Source organism: Triticum urartu, unplaced genomic scaffold (assembly GCF_056163025.1).
Source record: "Triticum urartu cultivar PI428250 unplaced genomic scaffold, HENAU_Tu73 scaffold416, whole genome shotgun sequence".
Lineage (NCBI taxonomy): Eukaryota > Viridiplantae > Streptophyta > Magnoliopsida > Poales > Poaceae > Triticum > Triticum urartu.
In genome coordinates, this window is record NW_028260595.1 from 1 (window position 1) to 16392 (window position 16392).

Genomic DNA, 16392 nt, shown 5'->3' on the forward strand with positions numbered 1-16392 from the left:
TAAGGGACGAAGACGGGGGTAACATGTCGGATGCGATCATACCAGCACTAAAGCACCGGATCCCATCAGAACTCCGAAGTTAAGCGTGCTTGGGCGAGAGTAGTACTAGGATGGGTGACCTCCTGGGAAGTCCTCGTGTTGCATTCCCTTTTTAAAATTTTTTTGCGCGGCGTGCAAAAGAAAGCTCACGGCCGCGACATATATTTACCACGTTTTATTATTTTGCACGTTTGCGGTAAGTTTTAGCTCGTTGGTCATTATTCACGCGTGTAGCGGCGGGGAAAGCAAAGTACGATCGTCTTTGTAGTGGAGCTGGGAGGGGCAAGCATAAGGGACGAAGACGGGGGTAACATGTCGGATGCGATCATACCAGCACTAAAGCACCGGATCCCATCAGAACTCCGAAGTTAAGCGTGCTTGGGCGAGAGTAGTACTAGGATGGGTGACCTCCTGGGAAGTCCTCGTGTTGCATTCCCTTTTTAAAATTTTTTTGCGCGGCGTGCAAAAGAAAGCTCACGGCCGCGACATATATTTACCACGTTTTATTATTTTGCACGTTTGCGGTAAGTTTTAGCTCGTTGGTCATTATTCACGCGTGTAGCGGCGGGGAAAGCAAAGTACGATCGTCTTTGTAGTGGAGCTGGGAGGGGCAAGCATAAGGGACGAAGACGGGGGTAACATGTCGGATGCGATCATACCAGCACTAAAGCACCGGATCCCATCAGAACTCCGAAGTTAAGCGTGCTTGGGCGAGAGTAGTACTAGGATGGGTGACCTCCTGGGAAGTCCTCGTGTTGCATTCCCTTTTTAAAATTTTTTTGCGCGGCGTGCAAAAGAAAGCTCACGGCCGCGACATATATTTACCACGTTTTATTATTTTGCACGTTTGCGGTAAGTTTTAGCTCGTTGGTCATTATTCACGCGTGTAGCGGCGGGGAAAGCAAAGTACGATCGTCTTTGTAGTGGAGCTGGGAGGGGCAAGCATAAGGGACGAAGACGGGGGTAACATGTCGGATGCGATCATACCAGCACTAAAGCACCGGATCCCATCAGAACTCCGAAGTTAAGCGTGCTTGGGCGAGAGTAGTACTAGGATGGGTGACCTCCTGGGAAGTCCTCGTGTTGCATTCCCTTTTTAAAATTTTTTTGCGCGGCGTGCAAAAGAAAGCTCACGGCCGCGACATATATTTACCACGTTTTATTATTTTGCACGTTTGCGGTAAGTTTTAGCTCGTTGGTCATTATTCACGCGTGTAGCGGCGGGGAAAGCAAAGTACGATCGTCTTTGTAGTGGAGCTGGGAGGGGCAAGCATAAGGGACGAAGACGGGGGTAACATGTCGGATGCGATCATACCAGCACTAAAGCACCGGATCCCATCAGAACTCCGAAGTTAAGCGTGCTTGGGCGAGAGTAGTACTAGGATGGGTGACCTCCTGGGAAGTCCTCGTGTTGCATTCCCTTTTTAAAATTTTTTTGCGCGGCGTGCAAAAGAAAGCTCACGGCCGCGACATATATTTACCACGTTTTATTATTTTGCACGTTTGCGGTAAGTTTTAGCTCGTTGGTCATTATTCACGCGTGTAGCGGCGGGGAAAGCAAAGTACGATCGTCTTTGTAGTGGAGCTGGGAGGGGCAAGCATAAGGGACGAAGACGGGGGTAACATGTCGGATGCGATCATACCAGCACTAAAGCACCGGATCCCATCAGAACTCCGAAGTTAAGCGTGCTTGGGCGAGAGTAGTACTAGGATGGGTGACCTCCTGGGAAGTCCTCGTGTTGCATTCCCTTTTTAAAATTTTTTTGCGCGGCGTGCAAAAGAAAGCTCACGGCCGCGACATATATTTACCACGTTTTATTATTTTGCACGTTTGCGGTAAGTTTTAGCTCGTTGGTCATTATTCACGCGTGTAGCGGCGGGGAAAGCAAAGTACGATCGTCTTTGTAGTGGAGCTGGGAGGGGCAAGCATAAGGGACGAAGACGGGGGTAACATGTCGGATGCGATCATACCAGCACTAAAGCACCGGATCCCATCAGAACTCCGAAGTTAAGCGTGCTTGGGCGAGAGTAGTACTAGGATGGGTGACCTCCTGGGAAGTCCTCGTGTTGCATTCCCTTTTTAAAATTTTTTTGCGCGGCGTGCAAAAGAAAGCTCACGGCCGCGACATATATTTACCACGTTTTATTATTTTGCACGTTTGCGGTAAGTTTTAGCTCGTTGGTCATTATTCACGCGTGTAGCGGCGGGGAAAGCAAAGTACGATCGTCTTTGTAGTGGAGCTGGGAGGGGCAAGCATAAGGGACGAAGACGGGGGTAACATGTCGGATGCGATCATACCAGCACTAAAGCACCGGATCCCATCAGAACTCCGAAGTTAAGCGTGCTTGGGCGAGAGTAGTACTAGGATGGGTGACCTCCTGGGAAGTCCTCGTGTTGCATTCCCTTTTTAAAATTTTTTTGCGCGGCGTGCAAAAGAAAGCTCACGGCCGCGACATATATTTACCACGTTTTATTATTTTGCACGTTTGCGGTAAGTTTTAGCTCGTTGGTCATTATTCACGCGTGTAGCGGCGGGGAAAGCAAAGTACGATCGTCTTTGTAGTGGAGCTGGGAGGGGCAAGCATAAGGGACGAAGACGGGGGTAACATGTCGGATGCGATCATACCAGCACTAAAGCACCGGATCCCATCAGAACTCCGAAGTTAAGCGTGCTTGGGCGAGAGTAGTACTAGGATGGGTGACCTCCTGGGAAGTCCTCGTGTTGCATTCCCTTTTTAAAATTTTTTTGCGCGGCGTGCAAAAGAAAGCTCACGGCCGCGACATATATTTACCACGTTTTATTATTTTGCACGTTTGCGGTAAGTTTTAGCTCGTTGGTCATTATTCACGCGTGTAGCGGCGGGGAAAGCAAAGTACGATCGTCTTTGTAGTGGAGCTGGGAGGGGCAAGCATAAGGGACGAAGACGGGGGTAACATGTCGGATGCGATCATACCAGCACTAAAGCACCGGATCCCATCAGAACTCCGAAGTTAAGCGTGCTTGGGCGAGAGTAGTACTAGGATGGGTGACCTCCTGGGAAGTCCTCGTGTTGCATTCCCTTTTTAAAATTTTTTTGCGCGGCGTGCAAAAGAAAGCTCACGGCCGCGACATATATTTACCACGTTTTATTATTTTGCACGTTTGCGGTAAGTTTTAGCTCGTTGGTCATTATTCACGCGTGTAGCGGCGGGGAAAGCAAAGTACGATCGTCTTTGTAGTGGAGCTGGGAGGGGCAAGCATAAGGGACGAAGACGGGGGTAACATGTCGGATGCGATCATACCAGCACTAAAGCACCGGATCCCATCAGAACTCCGAAGTTAAGCGTGCTTGGGCGAGAGTAGTACTAGGATGGGTGACCTCCTGGGAAGTCCTCGTGTTGCATTCCCTTTTTAAAATTTTTTTGCGCGGCGTGCAAAAGAAAGCTCACGGCCGCGACATATATTTACCACGTTTTATTATTTTGCACGTTTGCGGTAAGTTTTAGCTCGTTGGTCATTATTCACGCGTGTAGCGGCGGGGAAAGCAAAGTACGATCGTCTTTGTAGTGGAGCTGGGAGGGGCAAGCATAAGGGACGAAGACGGGGGTAACATGTCGGATGCGATCATACCAGCACTAAAGCACCGGATCCCATCAGAACTCCGAAGTTAAGCGTGCTTGGGCGAGAGTAGTACTAGGATGGGTGACCTCCTGGGAAGTCCTCGTGTTGCATTCCCTTTTTAAAATTTTTTTGCGCGGCGTGCAAAAGAAAGCTCACGGCCGCGACATATATTTACCACGTTTTATTATTTTGCACGTTTGCGGTAAGTTTTAGCTCGTTGGTCATTATTCACGCGTGTAGCGGCGGGGAAAGCAAAGTACGATCGTCTTTGTAGTGGAGCTGGGAGGGGCAAGCATAAGGGACGAAGACGGGGGTAACATGTCGGATGCGATCATACCAGCACTAAAGCACCGGATCCCATCAGAACTCCGAAGTTAAGCGTGCTTGGGCGAGAGTAGTACTAGGATGGGTGACCTCCTGGGAAGTCCTCGTGTTGCATTCCCTTTTTAAAATTTTTTTGCGCGGCGTGCAAAAGAAAGCTCACGGCCGCGACATATATTTACCACGTTTTATTATTTTGCACGTTTGCGGTAAGTTTTAGCTCGTTGGTCATTATTCACGCGTGTAGCGGCGGGGAAAGCAAAGTACGATCGTCTTTGTAGTGGAGCTGGGAGGGGCAAGCATAAGGGACGAAGACGGGGGTAACATGTCGGATGCGATCATACCAGCACTAAAGCACCGGATCCCATCAGAACTCCGAAGTTAAGCGTGCTTGGGCGAGAGTAGTACTAGGATGGGTGACCTCCTGGGAAGTCCTCGTGTTGCATTCCCTTTTTAAAATTTTTTTGCGCGGCGTGCAAAAGAAAGCTCACGGCCGCGACATATATTTACCACGTTTTATTATTTTGCACGTTTGCGGTAAGTTTTAGCTCGTTGGTCATTATTCACGCGTGTAGCGGCGGGGAAAGCAAAGTACGATCGTCTTTGTAGTGGAGCTGGGAGGGGCAAGCATAAGGGACGAAGACGGGGGTAACATGTCGGATGCGATCATACCAGCACTAAAGCACCGGATCCCATCAGAACTCCGAAGTTAAGCGTGCTTGGGCGAGAGTAGTACTAGGATGGGTGACCTCCTGGGAAGTCCTCGTGTTGCATTCCCTTTTTAAAATTTTTTTGCGCGGCGTGCAAAAGAAAGCTCACGGCCGCGACATATATTTACCACGTTTTATTATTTTGCACGTTTGCGGTAAGTTTTAGCTCGTTGGTCATTATTCACGCGTGTAGCGGCGGGGAAAGCAAAGTACGATCGTCTTTGTAGTGGAGCTGGGAGGGGCAAGCATAAGGGACGAAGACGGGGGTAACATGTCGGATGCGATCATACCAGCACTAAAGCACCGGATCCCATCAGAACTCCGAAGTTAAGCGTGCTTGGGCGAGAGTAGTACTAGGATGGGTGACCTCCTGGGAAGTCCTCGTGTTGCATTCCCTTTTTAAAATTTTTTTGCGCGGCGTGCAAAAGAAAGCTCACGGCCGCGACATATATTTACCACGTTTTATTATTTTGCACGTTTGCGGTAAGTTTTAGCTCGTTGGTCATTATTCACGCGTGTAGCGGCGGGGAAAGCAAAGTACGATCGTCTTTGTAGTGGAGCTGGGAGGGGCAAGCATAAGGGACGAAGACGGGGGTAACATGTCGGATGCGATCATACCAGCACTAAAGCACCGGATCCCATCAGAACTCCGAAGTTAAGCGTGCTTGGGCGAGAGTAGTACTAGGATGGGTGACCTCCTGGGAAGTCCTCGTGTTGCATTCCCTTTTTAAAATTTTTTTGCGCGGCGTGCAAAAGAAAGCTCACGGCCGCGACATATATTTACCACGTTTTATTATTTTGCACGTTTGCGGTAAGTTTTAGCTCGTTGGTCATTATTCACGCGTGTAGCGGCGGGGAAAGCAAAGTACGATCGTCTTTGTAGTGGAGCTGGGAGGGGCAAGCATAAGGGACGAAGACGGGGGTAACATGTCGGATGCGATCATACCAGCACTAAAGCACCGGATCCCATCAGAACTCCGAAGTTAAGCGTGCTTGGGCGAGAGTAGTACTAGGATGGGTGACCTCCTGGGAAGTCCTCGTGTTGCATTCCCTTTTTAAAATTTTTTTGCGCGGCGTGCAAAAGAAAGCTCACGGCCGCGACATATATTTACCACGTTTTATTATTTTGCACGTTTGCGGTAAGTTTTAGCTCGTTGGTCATTATTCACGCGTGTAGCGGCGGGGAAAGCAAAGTACGATCGTCTTTGTAGTGGAGCTGGGAGGGGCAAGCATAAGGGACGAAGACGGGGGTAACATGTCGGATGCGATCATACCAGCACTAAAGCACCGGATCCCATCAGAACTCCGAAGTTAAGCGTGCTTGGGCGAGAGTAGTACTAGGATGGGTGACCTCCTGGGAAGTCCTCGTGTTGCATTCCCTTTTTAAAATTTTTTTGCGCGGCGTGCAAAAGAAAGCTCACGGCCGCGACATATATTTACCACGTTTTATTATTTTGCACGTTTGCGGTAAGTTTTAGCTCGTTGGTCATTATTCACGCGTGTAGCGGCGGGGAAAGCAAAGTACGATCGTCTTTGTAGTGGAGCTGGGAGGGGCAAGCATAAGGGACGAAGACGGGGGTAACATGTCGGATGCGATCATACCAGCACTAAAGCACCGGATCCCATCAGAACTCCGAAGTTAAGCGTGCTTGGGCGAGAGTAGTACTAGGATGGGTGACCTCCTGGGAAGTCCTCGTGTTGCATTCCCTTTTTAAAATTTTTTTGCGCGGCGTGCAAAAGAAAGCTCACGGCCGCGACATATATTTACCACGTTTTATTATTTTGCACGTTTGCGGTAAGTTTTAGCTCGTTGGTCATTATTCACGCGTGTAGCGGCGGGGAAAGCAAAGTACGATCGTCTTTGTAGTGGAGCTGGGAGGGGCAAGCATAAGGGACGAAGACGGGGGTAACATGTCGGATGCGATCATACCAGCACTAAAGCACCGGATCCCATCAGAACTCCGAAGTTAAGCGTGCTTGGGCGAGAGTAGTACTAGGATGGGTGACCTCCTGGGAAGTCCTCGTGTTGCATTCCCTTTTTAAAATTTTTTTGCGCGGCGTGCAAAAGAAAGCTCACGGCCGCGACATATATTTACCACGTTTTATTATTTTGCACGTTTGCGGTAAGTTTTAGCTCGTTGGTCATTATTCACGCGTGTAGCGGCGGGGAAAGCAAAGTACGATCGTCTTTGTAGTGGAGCTGGGAGGGGCAAGCATAAGGGACGAAGACGGGGGTAACATGTCGGATGCGATCATACCAGCACTAAAGCACCGGATCCCATCAGAACTCCGAAGTTAAGCGTGCTTGGGCGAGAGTAGTACTAGGATGGGTGACCTCCTGGGAAGTCCTCGTGTTGCATTCCCTTTTTAAAATTTTTTTGCGCGGCGTGCAAAAGAAAGCTCACGGCCGCGACATATATTTACCACGTTTTATTATTTTGCACGTTTGCGGTAAGTTTTAGCTCGTTGGTCATTATTCACGCGTGTAGCGGCGGGGAAAGCAAAGTACGATCGTCTTTGTAGTGGAGCTGGGAGGGGCAAGCATAAGGGACGAAGACGGGGGTAACATGTCGGATGCGATCATACCAGCACTAAAGCACCGGATCCCATCAGAACTCCGAAGTTAAGCGTGCTTGGGCGAGAGTAGTACTAGGATGGGTGACCTCCTGGGAAGTCCTCGTGTTGCATTCCCTTTTTAAAATTTTTTTGCGCGGCGTGCAAAAGAAAGCTCACGGCCGCGACATATATTTACCACGTTTTATTATTTTGCACGTTTGCGGTAAGTTTTAGCTCGTTGGTCATTATTCACGCGTGTAGCGGCGGGGAAAGCAAAGTACGATCGTCTTTGTAGTGGAGCTGGGAGGGGCAAGCATAAGGGACGAAGACGGGGGTAACATGTCGGATGCGATCATACCAGCACTAAAGCACCGGATCCCATCAGAACTCCGAAGTTAAGCGTGCTTGGGCGAGAGTAGTACTAGGATGGGTGACCTCCTGGGAAGTCCTCGTGTTGCATTCCCTTTTTAAAATTTTTTTGCGCGGCGTGCAAAAGAAAGCTCACGGCCGCGACATATATTTACCACGTTTTATTATTTTGCACGTTTGCGGTAAGTTTTAGCTCGTTGGTCATTATTCACGCGTGTAGCGGCGGGGAAAGCAAAGTACGATCGTCTTTGTAGTGGAGCTGGGAGGGGCAAGCATAAGGGACGAAGACGGGGGTAACATGTCGGATGCGATCATACCAGCACTAAAGCACCGGATCCCATCAGAACTCCGAAGTTAAGCGTGCTTGGGCGAGAGTAGTACTAGGATGGGTGACCTCCTGGGAAGTCCTCGTGTTGCATTCCCTTTTTAAAATTTTTTTGCGCGGCGTGCAAAAGAAAGCTCACGGCCGCGACATATATTTACCACGTTTTATTATTTTGCACGTTTGCGGTAAGTTTTAGCTCGTTGGTCATTATTCACGCGTGTAGCGGCGGGGAAAGCAAAGTACGATCGTCTTTGTAGTGGAGCTGGGAGGGGCAAGCATAAGGGACGAAGACGGGGGTAACATGTCGGATGCGATCATACCAGCACTAAAGCACCGGATCCCATCAGAACTCCGAAGTTAAGCGTGCTTGGGCGAGAGTAGTACTAGGATGGGTGACCTCCTGGGAAGTCCTCGTGTTGCATTCCCTTTTTAAAATTTTTTTGCGCGGCGTGCAAAAGAAAGCTCACGGCCGCGACATATATTTACCACGTTTTATTATTTTGCACGTTTGCGGTAAGTTTTAGCTCGTTGGTCATTATTCACGCGTGTAGCGGCGGGGAAAGCAAAGTACGATCGTCTTTGTAGTGGAGCTGGGAGGGGCAAGCATAAGGGACGAAGACGGGGGTAACATGTCGGATGCGATCATACCAGCACTAAAGCACCGGATCCCATCAGAACTCCGAAGTTAAGCGTGCTTGGGCGAGAGTAGTACTAGGATGGGTGACCTCCTGGGAAGTCCTCGTGTTGCATTCCCTTTTTAAAATTTTTTTGCGCGGCGTGCAAAAGAAAGCTCACGGCCGCGACATATATTTACCACGTTTTATTATTTTGCACGTTTGCGGTAAGTTTTAGCTCGTTGGTCATTATTCACGCGTGTAGCGGCGGGGAAAGCAAAGTACGATCGTCTTTGTAGTGGAGCTGGGAGGGGCAAGCATAAGGGACGAAGACGGGGGTAACATGTCGGATGCGATCATACCAGCACTAAAGCACCGGATCCCATCAGAACTCCGAAGTTAAGCGTGCTTGGGCGAGAGTAGTACTAGGATGGGTGACCTCCTGGGAAGTCCTCGTGTTGCATTCCCTTTTTAAAATTTTTTTGCGCGGCGTGCAAAAGAAAGCTCACGGCCGCGACATATATTTACCACGTTTTATTATTTTGCACGTTTGCGGTAAGTTTTAGCTCGTTGGTCATTATTCACGCGTGTAGCGGCGGGGAAAGCAAAGTACGATCGTCTTTGTAGTGGAGCTGGGAGGGGCAAGCATAAGGGACGAAGACGGGGGTAACATGTCGGATGCGATCATACCAGCACTAAAGCACCGGATCCCATCAGAACTCCGAAGTTAAGCGTGCTTGGGCGAGAGTAGTACTAGGATGGGTGACCTCCTGGGAAGTCCTCGTGTTGCATTCCCTTTTTAAAATTTTTTTGCGCGGCGTGCAAAAGAAAGCTCACGGCCGCGACATATATTTACCACGTTTTATTATTTTGCACGTTTGCGGTAAGTTTTAGCTCGTTGGTCATTATTCACGCGTGTAGCGGCGGGGAAAGCAAAGTACGATCGTCTTTGTAGTGGAGCTGGGAGGGGCAAGCATAAGGGACGAAGACGGGGGTAACATGTCGGATGCGATCATACCAGCACTAAAGCACCGGATCCCATCAGAACTCCGAAGTTAAGCGTGCTTGGGCGAGAGTAGTACTAGGATGGGTGACCTCCTGGGAAGTCCTCGTGTTGCATTCCCTTTTTAAAATTTTTTTGCGCGGCGTGCAAAAGAAAGCTCACGGCCGCGACATATATTTACCACGTTTTATTATTTTGCACGTTTGCGGTAAGTTTTAGCTCGTTGGTCATTATTCACGCGTGTAGCGGCGGGGAAAGCAAAGTACGATCGTCTTTGTAGTGGAGCTGGGAGGGGCAAGCATAAGGGACGAAGACGGGGGTAACATGTCGGATGCGATCATACCAGCACTAAAGCACCGGATCCCATCAGAACTCCGAAGTTAAGCGTGCTTGGGCGAGAGTAGTACTAGGATGGGTGACCTCCTGGGAAGTCCTCGTGTTGCATTCCCTTTTTAAAATTTTTTTGCGCGGCGTGCAAAAGAAAGCTCACGGCCGCGACATATATTTACCACGTTTTATTATTTTGCACGTTTGCGGTAAGTTTTAGCTCGTTGGTCATTATTCACGCGTGTAGCGGCGGGGAAAGCAAAGTACGATCGTCTTTGTAGTGGAGCTGGGAGGGGCAAGCATAAGGGACGAAGACGGGGGTAACATGTCGGATGCGATCATACCAGCACTAAAGCACCGGATCCCATCAGAACTCCGAAGTTAAGCGTGCTTGGGCGAGAGTAGTACTAGGATGGGTGACCTCCTGGGAAGTCCTCGTGTTGCATTCCCTTTTTAAAATTTTTTTGCGCGGCGTGCAAAAGAAAGCTCACGGCCGCGACATATATTTACCACGTTTTATTATTTTGCACGTTTGCGGTAAGTTTTAGCTCGTTGGTCATTATTCACGCGTGTAGCGGCGGGGAAAGCAAAGTACGATCGTCTTTGTAGTGGAGCTGGGAGGGGCAAGCATAAGGGACGAAGACGGGGGTAACATGTCGGATGCGATCATACCAGCACTAAAGCACCGGATCCCATCAGAACTCCGAAGTTAAGCGTGCTTGGGCGAGAGTAGTACTAGGATGGGTGACCTCCTGGGAAGTCCTCGTGTTGCATTCCCTTTTTAAAATTTTTTTGCGCGGCGTGCAAAAGAAAGCTCACGGCCGCGACATATATTTACCACGTTTTATTATTTTGCACGTTTGCGGTAAGTTTTAGCTCGTTGGTCATTATTCACGCGTGTAGCGGCGGGGAAAGCAAAGTACGATCGTCTTTGTAGTGGAGCTGGGAGGGGCAAGCATAAGGGACGAAGACGGGGGTAACATGTCGGATGCGATCATACCAGCACTAAAGCACCGGATCCCATCAGAACTCCGAAGTTAAGCGTGCTTGGGCGAGAGTAGTACTAGGATGGGTGACCTCCTGGGAAGTCCTCGTGTTGCATTCCCTTTTTAAAATTTTTTTGCGCGGCGTGCAAAAGAAAGCTCACGGCCGCGACATATATTTACCACGTTTTATTATTTTGCACGTTTGCGGTAAGTTTTAGCTCGTTGGTCATTATTCACGCGTGTAGCGGCGGGGAAAGCAAAGTACGATCGTCTTTGTAGTGGAGCTGGGAGGGGCAAGCATAAGGGACGAAGACGGGGGTAACATGTCGGATGCGATCATACCAGCACTAAAGCACCGGATCCCATCAGAACTCCGAAGTTAAGCGTGCTTGGGCGAGAGTAGTACTAGGATGGGTGACCTCCTGGGAAGTCCTCGTGTTGCATTCCCTTTTTAAAATTTTTTTGCGCGGCGTGCAAAAGAAAGCTCACGGCCGCGACATATATTTACCACGTTTTATTATTTTGCACGTTTGCGGTAAGTTTTAGCTCGTTGGTCATTATTCACGCGTGTAGCGGCGGGGAAAGCAAAGTACGATCGTCTTTGTAGTGGAGCTGGGAGGGGCAAGCATAAGGGACGAAGACGGGGGTAACATGTCGGATGCGATCATACCAGCACTAAAGCACCGGATCCCATCAGAACTCCGAAGTTAAGCGTGCTTGGGCGAGAGTAGTACTAGGATGGGTGACCTCCTGGGAAGTCCTCGTGTTGCATTCCCTTTTTAAAATTTTTTTGCGCGGCGTGCAAAAGAAAGCTCACGGCCGCGACATATATTTACCACGTTTTATTATTTTGCACGTTTGCGGTAAGTTTTAGCTCGTTGGTCATTATTCACGCGTGTAGCGGCGGGGAAAGCAAAGTACGATCGTCTTTGTAGTGGAGCTGGGAGGGGCAAGCATAAGGGACGAAGACGGGGGTAACATGTCGGATGCGATCATACCAGCACTAAAGCACCGGATCCCATCAGAACTCCGAAGTTAAGCGTGCTTGGGCGAGAGTAGTACTAGGATGGGTGACCTCCTGGGAAGTCCTCGTGTTGCATTCCCTTTTTAAAATTTTTTTGCGCGGCGTGCAAAAGAAAGCTCACGGCCGCGACATATATTTACCACGTTTTATTATTTTGCACGTTTGCGGTAAGTTTTAGCTCGTTGGTCATTATTCACGCGTGTAGCGGCGGGGAAAGCAAAGTACGATCGTCTTTGTAGTGGAGCTGGGAGGGGCAAGCATAAGGGACGAAGACGGGGGTAACATGTCGGATGCGATCATACCAGCACTAAAGCACCGGATCCCATCAGAACTCCGAAGTTAAGCGTGCTTGGGCGAGAGTAGTACTAGGATGGGTGACCTCCTGGGAAGTCCTCGTGTTGCATTCCCTTTTTAAAATTTTTTTGCGCGGCGTGCAAAAGAAAGCTCACGGCCGCGACATATATTTACCACGTTTTATTATTTTGCACGTTTGCGGTAAGTTTTAGCTCGTTGGTCATTATTCACGCGTGTAGCGGCGGGGAAAGCAAAGTACGATCGTCTTTGTAGTGGAGCTGGGAGGGGCAAGCATAAGGGACGAAGACGGGGGTAACATGTCGGATGCGATCATACCAGCACTAAAGCACCGGATCCCATCAGAACTCCGAAGTTAAGCGTGCTTGGGCGAGAGTGGGTGACCTCCTGGGAAGTCCTCGTGTTGCATTCCCTTTTTAAAATTTTTTTGCGCGGCGTGCAAAAGAAAGCTCACGGCCGCGACATATATTTACCACGTTTTATTATTTTGCACGTTTGCGGTAAGTTTTAGCTCGTTGGTCATTATTCACGCGTGTAGCGGCGGGGAAAGCAAAGTACGATCGTCTTTGTAGTGGAGCTGGGAGGGGCAAGCATAAGGGACGAAGACGGGGGTAACATGTCGGATGCGATCATACCAGCACTAAAGCACCGGATCCCATCAGAACTCCGAAGTTAAGCGTGCTTGGGCGAGAGTAGTACTAGGATGGGTGACCTCCTGGGAAGTCCTCGTGTTGCATTCCCTTTTTAAAATTTTTTTGCGCGGCGTGCAAAAGAAAGCTCACGGCCGCGACATATATTTACCACGTTTTATTATTTTGCACGTTTGCGGTAAGTTTTAGCTCGTTGGTCATTATTCACGCGTGTAGCGGCGGGGAAAGCAAAGTACGATCGTCTTTGTAGTGGAGCTGGGAGGGGCAAGCATAAGGGACGAAGACGGGGGTAACATGTCGGATGCGATCATACCAGCACTAAAGCACCGGATCCCATCAGAACTCCGAAGTTAAGCGTGCTTGGGCGAGAGTAGTACTAGGATGGGTGACCTCCTGGGAAGTCCTCGTGTTGCATTCCCTTTTTAAAATTTTTTTGCGCGGCGTGCAAAAGAAAGCTCACGGCCGCGACATATATTTACCACGTTTTATTATTTTGCACGTTTGCGGTAAGTTTTAGCTCGTTGGTCATTATTCACGCGTGTAGCGGCGGGGAAAGCAAAGTACGATCGTCTTTGTAGTGGAGCTGGGAGGGGCAAGCATAAGGGACGAAGACGGGGGTAACATGTCGGATGCGATCATACCAGCACTAAAGCACCGGATCCCATCAGAACTCCGAAGTTAAGCGTGCTTGGGCGAGAGTAGTACTAGGATGGGTGACCTCCTGGGAAGTCCTCGTGTTGCATTCCCTTTTTAAAATTTTTTTGCGCGGCGTGCAAAAGAAAGCTCACGGCCGCGACATATATTTACCACGTTTTATTATTTTGCACGTTTGCGGTAAGTTTTAGCTCGTTGGTCATTATTCACGCGTGTAGCGGCGGGGAAAGCAAAGTACGATCGTCTTTGTAGTGGAGCTGGGAGGGGCAAGCATAAGGGACGAAGACGGGGGTAACATGTCGGATGCGATCATACCAGCACTAAAGCACCGGATCCCATCAGAACTCCGAAGTTAAGCGTGCTTGGGCGAGAGTAGTACTAGGATGGGTGACCTCCTGGGAAGTCCTCGTGTTGCATTCCCTTTTTAAAATTTTTTTGCGCGGCGTGCAAAAGAAAGCTCACGGCCGCGACATATATTTACCACGTTTTATTATTTTGCACGTTTGCGGTAAGTTTTAGCTCGTTGGTCATTATTCACGCGTGTAGCGGCGGGGAAAGCAAAGTACGATCGTCTTTGTAGTGGAGCTGGGAGGGGCAAGCATAAGGGACGAAGACGGGGGTAACATGTCGGATGCGATCATACCAGCACTAAAGCACCGGATCCCATCAGAACTCCGAAGTTAAGCGTGCTTGGGCGAGAGTAGTACTAGGATGGGTGACCTCCTGGGAAGTCCTCGTGTTGCATTCCCTTTTTAAAATTTTTTTGCGCGGCGTGCAAAAGAAAGCTCACGGCCGCGACATATATTTACCACGTTTTATTATTTTGCACGTTTGCGGTAAGTTTTAGCTCGTTGGTCATTATTCACGCGTGTAGCGGCGGGGAAAGCAAAGTACGATCGTCTTTGTAGTGGAGCTGGGAGGGGCAAGCATAAGGGACGAAGACGGGGGTAACATGTCGGATGCGATCATACCAGCACTAAAGCACCGGATCCCATCAGAACTCCGAAGTTAAGCGTGCTTGGGCGAGAGTAGTACTAGGATGGGTGACCTCCTGGGAAGTCCTCGTGTTGCATTCCCTTTTTAAAATTTTTTTGCGCGGCGTGCAAAAGAAAGCTCACGGCCGCGACATATATTTACCACGTTTTATTATTTTGCACGTTTGCGGTAAGTTTTAGCTCGTTGGTCATTATTCACGCGTGTAGCGGCGGGGAAAGCAAAGTACGATCGTCTTTGTAGTGGAGCTGGGAGGGGCAAGCATAAGGGACGAAGACGGGGGTAACATGTCGGATGCGATCATACCAGCACTAAAGCACCGGATCCCATCAGAACTCCGAAGTTAAGCGTGCTTGGGCGAGAGTAGTACTAGGATGGGTGACCTCCTGGGAAGTCCTCGTGTTGCATTCCCTTTTTAAAATTTTTTTGCGCGGCGTGCAAAAGAAAGCTCACGGCCGCGACATATATTTACCACGTTTTATTATTTTGCACGTTTGCGGTAAGTTTTAGCTCGTTGGTCATTATTCACGCGTGTAGCGGCGGGGAAAGCAAAGTACGATCGTCTTTGTAGTGGAGCTGGGAGGGGCAAGCATAAGGGACGAAGACGGGGGTAACATGTCGGATGCGATCATACCAGCACTAAAGCACCGGATCCCATCAGAACTCCGAAGTTAAGCGTGCTTGGGCGAGAGTAGTACTAGGATGGGTGACCTCCTGGGAAGTCCTCGTGTTGCATTCCCTTTTTAAAATTTTTTTGCGCGGCGTGCAAAAGAAAGCTCACGGCCGCGACATATATTTACCACGTTTTATTATTTTGCACGTTTGCGGTAAGTTTTAGCTCGTTGGTCATTATTCACGCGTGTAGCGGCGGGGAAAGCAAAGTACGATCGTCTTTGTAGTGGAGCTGGGAGGGGCAAGCATAAGGGACGAAGACGGGGGTAACATGTCGGATGCGATCATACCAGCACTAAAGCACCGGATCCCATCAGAACTCCGAAGTTAAGCGTGCTTGGGCGAGAGTAGTACTAGGATGGGTGACCTCCTGGGAAGTCCTCGTGTTGCATTCCCTTTTTAAAATTTTTTTGCGCGGCGTGCAAAAGAAAGCTCACGGCCGCGACATATATTTACCACGTTTTATTATTTTGCACGTTTGCGGTAAGTTTTAGCTCGTTGGTCATTATTCACGCGTGTAGCGGCGGGGAAAGCAAAGTACGATCGTCTTTGTAGTGGAGCTGGGAGGGGCAAGCATAAGGGACGAAGACGGGGGTAACATGTCGGATGCGATCATACCAGCACTAAAGCACCGGATCCCATCAGAACTCCGAAGTTAAGCGTGCTTGGGCGAGAGTAGTACTAGGATGGGTGACCTCCTGGGAAGTCCTCGTGTTGCATTCCCTTTTTAAAATTTTTTTGCGCGGCGTGCAAAAGAAAGCTCACGGCCGCGACATATATTTACCACGTTTTATTATTTTGCACGTTTGCGGTAAGTTTTAGCTCGTTGGTCATTATTCACGCGTGTAGCGGCGGGGAAAGCAAAGTACGATCGTCTTTGTAGTGGAGCTGGGAGGGGCAAGCATAAGGGACGAAGACGGGGGTAACATGTCGGATGCGATCATACCAGCACTAAAGCACCGGATCCCATCAGAACTCCGAAGTTAAGCGTGCTTGGGCGAGAGTAGTACTAGGATGGGTGACCTCCTGGGAAGTCCTCGTGTTGCATTCCCTTTTTAAAATTTTTTTGCGCGGCGTGCAAAAGAAAGCTCACGGCCGCGACATATATTTACCACGTTTTATTATTTTGCACGTTTGCGGTAAGTTTTAGCTCGTTGGTCATTATTCACGCGTGTAGCGGCGGGGAAAGCAAAGTACGATCGTCTTTGTAGTGGAGCTGGGAGGGGCAAGCATAA

The 16392-nt window shown here is 49.4% G+C and overlaps 49 non-coding genes and 1 pseudogene across 49 annotated transcripts; all 50 read left to right on the forward strand.

Moving 5' to 3' along the window:
- Positions 1 to 28: 28 nt before the first annotated feature.
- Positions 29 to 147, forward strand: LOC147951113 (5S ribosomal RNA). The gene has a single exon (XR_015613799.1). It is a non-coding gene; the product is annotated as a 5S ribosomal RNA (ribosomal RNA).
- Positions 148 to 356: 209 nt separating this feature from the next.
- LOC147951114 (5S ribosomal RNA) lies at positions 357 to 475 on the forward strand. Its single transcript, XR_015613879.1, has one exon. It is a non-coding gene; the product is annotated as a 5S ribosomal RNA (ribosomal RNA).
- Positions 476 to 684: 209 nt separating this feature from the next.
- Positions 685 to 803, forward strand: LOC147951115 (5S ribosomal RNA). Its single transcript, XR_015613890.1, has one exon. It is a non-coding gene; the product is annotated as a 5S ribosomal RNA (ribosomal RNA).
- Positions 804 to 1012: 209 nt separating this feature from the next.
- LOC147951116 (5S ribosomal RNA) lies at positions 1013 to 1131 on the forward strand. The gene has a single exon (XR_015613901.1). It is a non-coding gene; the product is annotated as a 5S ribosomal RNA (ribosomal RNA).
- Positions 1132 to 1340: 209 nt separating this feature from the next.
- LOC147951117 (5S ribosomal RNA) lies at positions 1341 to 1459 on the forward strand. Its single transcript, XR_015613912.1, has one exon. It is a non-coding gene; the product is annotated as a 5S ribosomal RNA (ribosomal RNA).
- Positions 1460 to 1668: 209 nt separating this feature from the next.
- Positions 1669 to 1787, forward strand: LOC147951118 (5S ribosomal RNA). The gene has a single exon (XR_015613805.1). It is a non-coding gene; the product is annotated as a 5S ribosomal RNA (ribosomal RNA).
- Positions 1788 to 1996: 209 nt separating this feature from the next.
- LOC147951119 (5S ribosomal RNA) lies at positions 1997 to 2115 on the forward strand. The gene has a single exon (XR_015613816.1). It is a non-coding gene; the product is annotated as a 5S ribosomal RNA (ribosomal RNA).
- Positions 2116 to 2324: 209 nt separating this feature from the next.
- LOC147951120 (5S ribosomal RNA) lies at positions 2325 to 2443 on the forward strand. Its single transcript, XR_015613827.1, has one exon. It is a non-coding gene; the product is annotated as a 5S ribosomal RNA (ribosomal RNA).
- Positions 2444 to 2652: 209 nt separating this feature from the next.
- On the forward strand, positions 2653 to 2771 carry LOC147951121 (5S ribosomal RNA). Its single transcript, XR_015613838.1, has one exon. It is a non-coding gene; the product is annotated as a 5S ribosomal RNA (ribosomal RNA).
- Positions 2772 to 2980: 209 nt separating this feature from the next.
- LOC147951122 (5S ribosomal RNA) lies at positions 2981 to 3099 on the forward strand. Its single transcript, XR_015613849.1, has one exon. It is a non-coding gene; the product is annotated as a 5S ribosomal RNA (ribosomal RNA).
- A 209-nt stretch (positions 3100 to 3308) lies between these two features.
- Positions 3309 to 3427, forward strand: LOC147951123 (5S ribosomal RNA). The gene has a single exon (XR_015613860.1). It is a non-coding gene; the product is annotated as a 5S ribosomal RNA (ribosomal RNA).
- A 209-nt stretch (positions 3428 to 3636) lies between these two features.
- LOC147951124 (5S ribosomal RNA) lies at positions 3637 to 3755 on the forward strand. Its single transcript, XR_015613871.1, has one exon. It is a non-coding gene; the product is annotated as a 5S ribosomal RNA (ribosomal RNA).
- Positions 3756 to 3964: 209 nt separating this feature from the next.
- LOC147951125 (5S ribosomal RNA) lies at positions 3965 to 4083 on the forward strand. The gene has a single exon (XR_015613876.1). It is a non-coding gene; the product is annotated as a 5S ribosomal RNA (ribosomal RNA).
- Positions 4084 to 4292: 209 nt separating this feature from the next.
- Positions 4293 to 4411, forward strand: LOC147951126 (5S ribosomal RNA). The gene has a single exon (XR_015613877.1). It is a non-coding gene; the product is annotated as a 5S ribosomal RNA (ribosomal RNA).
- A 209-nt stretch (positions 4412 to 4620) lies between these two features.
- On the forward strand, positions 4621 to 4739 carry LOC147951127 (5S ribosomal RNA). Its single transcript, XR_015613878.1, has one exon. It is a non-coding gene; the product is annotated as a 5S ribosomal RNA (ribosomal RNA).
- A 209-nt stretch (positions 4740 to 4948) lies between these two features.
- Positions 4949 to 5067, forward strand: LOC147951128 (5S ribosomal RNA). Its single transcript, XR_015613880.1, has one exon. It is a non-coding gene; the product is annotated as a 5S ribosomal RNA (ribosomal RNA).
- A 209-nt stretch (positions 5068 to 5276) lies between these two features.
- LOC147951129 (5S ribosomal RNA) lies at positions 5277 to 5395 on the forward strand. Its single transcript, XR_015613881.1, has one exon. It is a non-coding gene; the product is annotated as a 5S ribosomal RNA (ribosomal RNA).
- Positions 5396 to 5604: 209 nt separating this feature from the next.
- On the forward strand, positions 5605 to 5723 carry LOC147951130 (5S ribosomal RNA). Its single transcript, XR_015613882.1, has one exon. It is a non-coding gene; the product is annotated as a 5S ribosomal RNA (ribosomal RNA).
- Positions 5724 to 5932: 209 nt separating this feature from the next.
- LOC147951131 (5S ribosomal RNA) lies at positions 5933 to 6051 on the forward strand. The gene has a single exon (XR_015613883.1). It is a non-coding gene; the product is annotated as a 5S ribosomal RNA (ribosomal RNA).
- A 209-nt stretch (positions 6052 to 6260) lies between these two features.
- LOC147951132 (5S ribosomal RNA) lies at positions 6261 to 6379 on the forward strand. Its single transcript, XR_015613884.1, has one exon. It is a non-coding gene; the product is annotated as a 5S ribosomal RNA (ribosomal RNA).
- A 209-nt stretch (positions 6380 to 6588) lies between these two features.
- LOC147951133 (5S ribosomal RNA) lies at positions 6589 to 6707 on the forward strand. Its single transcript, XR_015613885.1, has one exon. It is a non-coding gene; the product is annotated as a 5S ribosomal RNA (ribosomal RNA).
- A 209-nt stretch (positions 6708 to 6916) lies between these two features.
- On the forward strand, positions 6917 to 7035 carry LOC147951134 (5S ribosomal RNA). The gene has a single exon (XR_015613886.1). It is a non-coding gene; the product is annotated as a 5S ribosomal RNA (ribosomal RNA).
- A 209-nt stretch (positions 7036 to 7244) lies between these two features.
- Positions 7245 to 7363, forward strand: LOC147951135 (5S ribosomal RNA). The gene has a single exon (XR_015613887.1). It is a non-coding gene; the product is annotated as a 5S ribosomal RNA (ribosomal RNA).
- Positions 7364 to 7572: 209 nt separating this feature from the next.
- LOC147951136 (5S ribosomal RNA) lies at positions 7573 to 7691 on the forward strand. Its single transcript, XR_015613888.1, has one exon. It is a non-coding gene; the product is annotated as a 5S ribosomal RNA (ribosomal RNA).
- Positions 7692 to 7900: 209 nt separating this feature from the next.
- Positions 7901 to 8019, forward strand: LOC147951137 (5S ribosomal RNA). The gene has a single exon (XR_015613889.1). It is a non-coding gene; the product is annotated as a 5S ribosomal RNA (ribosomal RNA).
- Positions 8020 to 8228: 209 nt separating this feature from the next.
- Positions 8229 to 8347, forward strand: LOC147951138 (5S ribosomal RNA). Its single transcript, XR_015613891.1, has one exon. It is a non-coding gene; the product is annotated as a 5S ribosomal RNA (ribosomal RNA).
- A 209-nt stretch (positions 8348 to 8556) lies between these two features.
- Positions 8557 to 8675, forward strand: LOC147951139 (5S ribosomal RNA). Its single transcript, XR_015613892.1, has one exon. It is a non-coding gene; the product is annotated as a 5S ribosomal RNA (ribosomal RNA).
- Positions 8676 to 8884: 209 nt separating this feature from the next.
- LOC147951140 (5S ribosomal RNA) lies at positions 8885 to 9003 on the forward strand. The gene has a single exon (XR_015613893.1). It is a non-coding gene; the product is annotated as a 5S ribosomal RNA (ribosomal RNA).
- A 209-nt stretch (positions 9004 to 9212) lies between these two features.
- On the forward strand, positions 9213 to 9331 carry LOC147951141 (5S ribosomal RNA). The gene has a single exon (XR_015613894.1). It is a non-coding gene; the product is annotated as a 5S ribosomal RNA (ribosomal RNA).
- A 209-nt stretch (positions 9332 to 9540) lies between these two features.
- On the forward strand, positions 9541 to 9659 carry LOC147951142 (5S ribosomal RNA). The gene has a single exon (XR_015613895.1). It is a non-coding gene; the product is annotated as a 5S ribosomal RNA (ribosomal RNA).
- A 209-nt stretch (positions 9660 to 9868) lies between these two features.
- Positions 9869 to 9987, forward strand: LOC147951143 (5S ribosomal RNA). Its single transcript, XR_015613896.1, has one exon. It is a non-coding gene; the product is annotated as a 5S ribosomal RNA (ribosomal RNA).
- A 209-nt stretch (positions 9988 to 10196) lies between these two features.
- On the forward strand, positions 10197 to 10315 carry LOC147951144 (5S ribosomal RNA). Its single transcript, XR_015613897.1, has one exon. It is a non-coding gene; the product is annotated as a 5S ribosomal RNA (ribosomal RNA).
- A 209-nt stretch (positions 10316 to 10524) lies between these two features.
- On the forward strand, positions 10525 to 10643 carry LOC147951145 (5S ribosomal RNA). Its single transcript, XR_015613898.1, has one exon. It is a non-coding gene; the product is annotated as a 5S ribosomal RNA (ribosomal RNA).
- A 209-nt stretch (positions 10644 to 10852) lies between these two features.
- LOC147951146 (5S ribosomal RNA) lies at positions 10853 to 10971 on the forward strand. The gene has a single exon (XR_015613899.1). It is a non-coding gene; the product is annotated as a 5S ribosomal RNA (ribosomal RNA).
- A 209-nt stretch (positions 10972 to 11180) lies between these two features.
- LOC147951147 (5S ribosomal RNA) lies at positions 11181 to 11299 on the forward strand. Its single transcript, XR_015613900.1, has one exon. It is a non-coding gene; the product is annotated as a 5S ribosomal RNA (ribosomal RNA).
- A 209-nt stretch (positions 11300 to 11508) lies between these two features.
- Positions 11509 to 11627, forward strand: LOC147951148 (5S ribosomal RNA). Its single transcript, XR_015613902.1, has one exon. It is a non-coding gene; the product is annotated as a 5S ribosomal RNA (ribosomal RNA).
- Positions 11628 to 11836: 209 nt separating this feature from the next.
- Positions 11837 to 11955, forward strand: LOC147951149 (5S ribosomal RNA). The gene has a single exon (XR_015613903.1). It is a non-coding gene; the product is annotated as a 5S ribosomal RNA (ribosomal RNA).
- Positions 11956 to 12164: 209 nt separating this feature from the next.
- LOC147951150 (5S ribosomal RNA) lies at positions 12165 to 12283 on the forward strand. Its single transcript, XR_015613904.1, has one exon. It is a non-coding gene; the product is annotated as a 5S ribosomal RNA (ribosomal RNA).
- A 209-nt stretch (positions 12284 to 12492) lies between these two features.
- Positions 12493 to 12600, forward strand: LOC147951151 (5S ribosomal RNA; annotated as a pseudogene).
- A 209-nt stretch (positions 12601 to 12809) lies between these two features.
- On the forward strand, positions 12810 to 12928 carry LOC147951152 (5S ribosomal RNA). The gene has a single exon (XR_015613905.1). It is a non-coding gene; the product is annotated as a 5S ribosomal RNA (ribosomal RNA).
- A 209-nt stretch (positions 12929 to 13137) lies between these two features.
- LOC147951153 (5S ribosomal RNA) lies at positions 13138 to 13256 on the forward strand. The gene has a single exon (XR_015613906.1). It is a non-coding gene; the product is annotated as a 5S ribosomal RNA (ribosomal RNA).
- Positions 13257 to 13465: 209 nt separating this feature from the next.
- LOC147951154 (5S ribosomal RNA) lies at positions 13466 to 13584 on the forward strand. The gene has a single exon (XR_015613907.1). It is a non-coding gene; the product is annotated as a 5S ribosomal RNA (ribosomal RNA).
- Positions 13585 to 13793: 209 nt separating this feature from the next.
- LOC147951155 (5S ribosomal RNA) lies at positions 13794 to 13912 on the forward strand. Its single transcript, XR_015613908.1, has one exon. It is a non-coding gene; the product is annotated as a 5S ribosomal RNA (ribosomal RNA).
- Positions 13913 to 14121: 209 nt separating this feature from the next.
- On the forward strand, positions 14122 to 14240 carry LOC147951156 (5S ribosomal RNA). The gene has a single exon (XR_015613909.1). It is a non-coding gene; the product is annotated as a 5S ribosomal RNA (ribosomal RNA).
- Positions 14241 to 14449: 209 nt separating this feature from the next.
- LOC147951157 (5S ribosomal RNA) lies at positions 14450 to 14568 on the forward strand. Its single transcript, XR_015613910.1, has one exon. It is a non-coding gene; the product is annotated as a 5S ribosomal RNA (ribosomal RNA).
- A 209-nt stretch (positions 14569 to 14777) lies between these two features.
- Positions 14778 to 14896, forward strand: LOC147951158 (5S ribosomal RNA). Its single transcript, XR_015613911.1, has one exon. It is a non-coding gene; the product is annotated as a 5S ribosomal RNA (ribosomal RNA).
- A 209-nt stretch (positions 14897 to 15105) lies between these two features.
- Positions 15106 to 15224, forward strand: LOC147951159 (5S ribosomal RNA). The gene has a single exon (XR_015613913.1). It is a non-coding gene; the product is annotated as a 5S ribosomal RNA (ribosomal RNA).
- A 209-nt stretch (positions 15225 to 15433) lies between these two features.
- On the forward strand, positions 15434 to 15552 carry LOC147951160 (5S ribosomal RNA). The gene has a single exon (XR_015613914.1). It is a non-coding gene; the product is annotated as a 5S ribosomal RNA (ribosomal RNA).
- A 209-nt stretch (positions 15553 to 15761) lies between these two features.
- Positions 15762 to 15880, forward strand: LOC147951161 (5S ribosomal RNA). The gene has a single exon (XR_015613915.1). It is a non-coding gene; the product is annotated as a 5S ribosomal RNA (ribosomal RNA).
- A 209-nt stretch (positions 15881 to 16089) lies between these two features.
- LOC147951162 (5S ribosomal RNA) lies at positions 16090 to 16208 on the forward strand. The gene has a single exon (XR_015613916.1). It is a non-coding gene; the product is annotated as a 5S ribosomal RNA (ribosomal RNA).
- The last annotated feature ends 184 nt before the right edge of the window (positions 16209 to 16392 follow it).